This window comes from Falco rusticolus, chromosome 3 (assembly GCF_015220075.1).
Source record: "Falco rusticolus isolate bFalRus1 chromosome 3, bFalRus1.pri, whole genome shotgun sequence".
NCBI lineage: Eukaryota > Metazoa > Chordata > Aves > Falconiformes > Falconidae > Falco > Falco rusticolus.
The window spans coordinates 116150260-116154704 of NC_051189.1; positions in this window are offsets into that span (position 1 = coordinate 116150260).

The following is a 4445-nucleotide window of genomic DNA, read 5'->3' on the forward strand; positions in this document are numbered from 1 at the left end:
TCACGGGGGTCCTAGAGCTGTGGTGGGGACAGCCCATGGCCGGGGTCTGCCCCAGCTCGTCCTGCCTGGGGGTTTGGGGTGGCTGGCAGGGCTGGCTGGGACATGTCCTGGGGGGGGCTGCAGCTTGTCCCTGCTGTGTCCCACCACGGGGCCGAGGATGTCACCGTCTCAGGGAGGTGACGGTCCTGCTGATGCAGGAAAGGGGAGAGTGTGGGGGGGCTGGACCCAGCCCTGGCCCTTGGCCCCCTGCCCTCCCCAAGGGCTGGAGGGATTAAACGCCATCGCTACTGCCACCAGTGCCGCCAGTGCCACCAGTGCCACCAGTGCAACGGCCACGCGTGAGCCCCGGGCTCCCCCTCGTGGCATCTCGCCCCCTCTCATGGGGTGACCGAGGGGCCACGGGGACGCGCGGGAGCGGGGGGGCAGCCGGGGCCGAGGGCCGGGGAGCCCGTGCCAGGGCTCTGGGGGTGTGGGGGGTCCCAGCCGGGGGGTCCCAGCCGGGGGGTCCCAGCCGGGGGGTCCCAGCCGGGGGGCCACACTCCCCCCGCGCCATCCCCGCCCGGCTCCCGGCCCCCGCGGCGGGACCCCGAGGGACGCGTCTGGGCCGAGGCCGGGGTCCCCTCCCGGGGGGCCCGAAGGAATGGGGGGTCCCGGCTGCCCCCCCGGCGCTGTGCGGCGTCGGCAGGTGGCAGCAGCGGCCTTCGGCAGCGCCGGGCTGCGGGTGGCACCGGGAACGGCCCCCTGGCCGCCCCCCGCCCGCCGGGCCCGCCCCCCTGCTCCCCCCCCCCCCCGCTCCCCCTGCACCCCCTGCACCCTCTGCACCCCCTGCACCCTGCCAACCAGGCCCACAGCACCCCCTGCACCCCCAGCACCCCATGCCTCCCCCCCACCCCTGCACCCCCTTCACCCTCTGCACCCCCTGCACCCCCTGCGCCCTGCCAGCCAGGCCCACAGCACCCACAGCACCCCCCTCCGCCCTCCCCCGTACCCCCTGCATCCCCTGCACCCCCTGCACTCTGCCAGCCGGGCCCCCTGCACACCCTGCACCCCCTTCACTCCCTGCACCCCTTGCACCCCTTGCACCCTGCCAGCCAGGCCCCCAGCACCCCTCTGCACTTTGCACAGCATACGCCTGCCCCCCACATCACCCTCAGCACCCAGACAGCACCCCCAGCACCCCCTGCACAGCACCATCTGCACCCCCCAAACCCCCTGCACCCCACAGCACCCTGCCCAGCACCACACCCTGGCAGCCCCCCATGCAGGACGCACACAGCCAGCACCCGGTGCAGCTCTCCCCAGCCTCCCCTGCAGCCCCGATCCCCTTCACGTGTGACCCCTGCAGTGTTCCCTCAAACATGCAGACTCCCCCCGCCAGAGCAGTGTCCCCCTGACACACAGCACACACACCCCCCCGACACACAGCATCCCCTCTGGGTGATGCTGGGCAGGGGTCCTAGGGGGCTGGGGGGGGGCAGAGGCCCTGGAGCTGGTCCCCGTGAGTAGCCACACAGGTTATGTGATGGGGTGCCAGGCATCTTCACCCCAAGGGCTTAGGGTGCCGCAGGGAGGTGTAGATGATGGTTTGGGGTGACCAAGTCTGGGGCACAATTATGGCTTGGAAGGAACAGGGTCTTCTGGGGAGAAGCATCACAAGTTCCCCTGAATCTGCCAGCATCTCTCTGTCCGCCATCATTCCCTGGGGACCCCAGGACTGGGACTGTCCCTCTTGGGGGACATCCAGAGCATCTCCACACACCACATCCATCTCCCTCATGGGCTGCCCAGGAGGTAACCTGGGCCAAAAAGGACCCCTGGCAGTGGCCCTGCCCCACAGCGCTGATTTAGGGACAGTTTTCTGTGCCATGGGGATATGGTCTCGGTGCTCAGCTCCCACCAGAGCCTGGCCTGGTGTATTTAGGGTGAGCTGGGACAGGATGGGGGCTGGGTGCGAGAAGGAGGAGGAGGAGGATGGCTGGCAGCCTCCCAGGTGTCCGTCTGGTGATGCGAGAGGGAAGAAAAGCGACTGGCGAGCCTAAGTGCGTAATTAGAGCTGTGACTTAATTGGCACACCGGGTACGCATGATGGGCTTCGCGTGGCTTGAATAGTGATGTGCTGGTAGAGGCTGGGGAAGCAGAGGAGGCTGGGCACTGCACAGAGCGGCAACGGGAGCCCAGAGGGGACCAGGGGGGGCCAGGACACCCTGAAAAGCCTTACCTGGTGATGGGAAAGGACACAGACAGCATGGGCTGCCCTGTGCAGCCGGGACCAGAGCGCTGGGAGGGGACCTCAGTGCAGTGGTGATGTCCCAGGGTACCTGCTGAGGATGGCCGACATCACAGGGCTGGGAAAGAGCAAATGTTTCCCTTTATATGGAAAGGGGAGAAGGAAAAACCAAGGAATTACAGTGTTAACTGTGTTCAGCCTCTGGAAAAATACCAGAACACATCAAAAACCCTCTTGTGGGAGCCTGGGAGTTAGCGGGGTGACAGGGAGCAGTCCTCTTGCATCTGCCAGGAGCAACCAGGGCAAAACACTATCCATCCTGTGTGCTGGGGCCCAGCCTCAGCTCGCTGTCGGCACAGGATGGGACCCAGTCCAGGCGGCACCTTCCCGGGGCCAGCAGGGCAGCCTGGCTGCAGGGAATTACTGGTTTTGTGTGACAACCCCTCTGTCTCACGGCTGCCAGGGGATTTGGGGCTCCCAGTATGGAGGCAGGGAAATGCCGCTGTTGGCAGCGTGGAAGCACATCCCGCTGTGACCTCGGCTCTGCATTTCTGCTGGCAGCCGAAGCCAGCTTGGCCGTGCCCGCCTCGGCACCGGGGGCTCGTGGTCCCGCTCTGGGTGCACAGCCTGTGGAGGAAACAACAGCAGGAGCCCAGAGCCTGGCAGGGTCTCCTGCCCAGCCTCCTGCTCCGGCGAGGAAAGGCCCATGGGAAGCAGGAGCCTGGCCTGCAGCCACCACTGCATGGCTGTGCCAAAATCCCAGCTCCATCAGCTGAGCTCACCCAGCCCAGCCACATGTGACTGGATTTGGGGTGAGCACCAAGCTCAGTGCAGGCTGCTCCGGTGAGAGGCTGAGCCCCCCCATCATCCTGGGTGTCCCGCTCCTCCCTTGCACCTTCTCCACCGCTGATGTGATGAAATTTTAATCTGCTGCCAGGCAGGAGATGAAAGGGAGGCACCGCAGGCGCTTCCCCGGGAAGCAGCCGGCTGCAGCTGAGCGCCCCGGTGCTGGATGTGTGCGGCGTGGGTACGGCCCCAGCACCCCGATGCAGACACCGCGATGGGAATTACCGTCGTCTCAGGCCGGGGAAAGAAAGCGGGATGGCACAGGGCTGGGGTTTGGCAGGACAGGGCTGGCTCCTGGCTCTGGCGGGAGCTTTTTGGGTCTCTCTGGGGCAGTGGGTGCCTGCTGCTTCCCCGGGAAGGGGCTTTGGTTCATGGGGAGACACTGGGAGCTCTACAGGATCTCCTCTACGTGACGGGACCCCCCAGCTGGGGCGTCTCTCATTGTGATCCACAAGCACGACCGCAGTCTGTGCCCAGCCGGAGGGTCCCCAGTACTGCTGTGGGAGGAGGGGAAAGGGGCAGAGGCTGCTGATGCCAAGCCCCTCACGCCTGGTTCTCTCCCCACTCCATCCAGCTTGACTCTGTTGACACCACCGGTGCAGAGTGGAGAGGAACCACCAGCCCATAAACCAATCCATTGGGATCAGGCTGGGCACAAGCGAGAGGCTCCCAGCGATGCCCCTGGGAACCCGCAGGCCACACCACGCTCCCTGGAAGGTGGCAGCAGATAAATACCTGGGCCAGGCAGGCAGCGAGGGAGCGATTCTGCCCGGACACACGGCCCAGACCCCACCATCTCCCTCCCCAGCTGCTCCCAGTCAGACCCATCCACGTGTGCTGGGACCCGCAGCCCAGGGCTGTGGCAGCCGGACCCCGGCCGGGGCAGGACCCCTTGCTTGTGCAGCAGAGGGGTGGCAGTGGTGGCCGGAGCAGGGTGACCCCATCCAGCATCACTCGCTTTGGCAGCTGGTTGCTGAGTGGGGAACGGCTTCTGTTCCCTACAACTAGTTGCCATCAATCAAGGTGCTGCCGGCTTAATTAACCCGGAGGCACAGCTAATTCCAGCAGCTCATCTAATCCTCATTAGCTTGGAATTCACGCGGGGCCTGCGTGAAATCCCGGCCGTAAAATGGCACCGCTGCTGCACACGGGGGGCTCGGCCCGGGGCGAGAGCCCCCCGCCCTCCCCCGGTGGCCCGGGGGCGAGCATCCCCCGGAGGGCCGGCCCGGGGGTGTGCCGGGACCCCGGCGGGAGGGCGGGACGGGGAAACTGAGGCAGGCCCCGGGGCCGGGCTGGGGGGGTGGGGAGCGAGCCGGCCCCGTCCCGCCGCCCCCGGGGCCGGGGGAGGGACCGGAGCGGGGCTGCCCGGCGC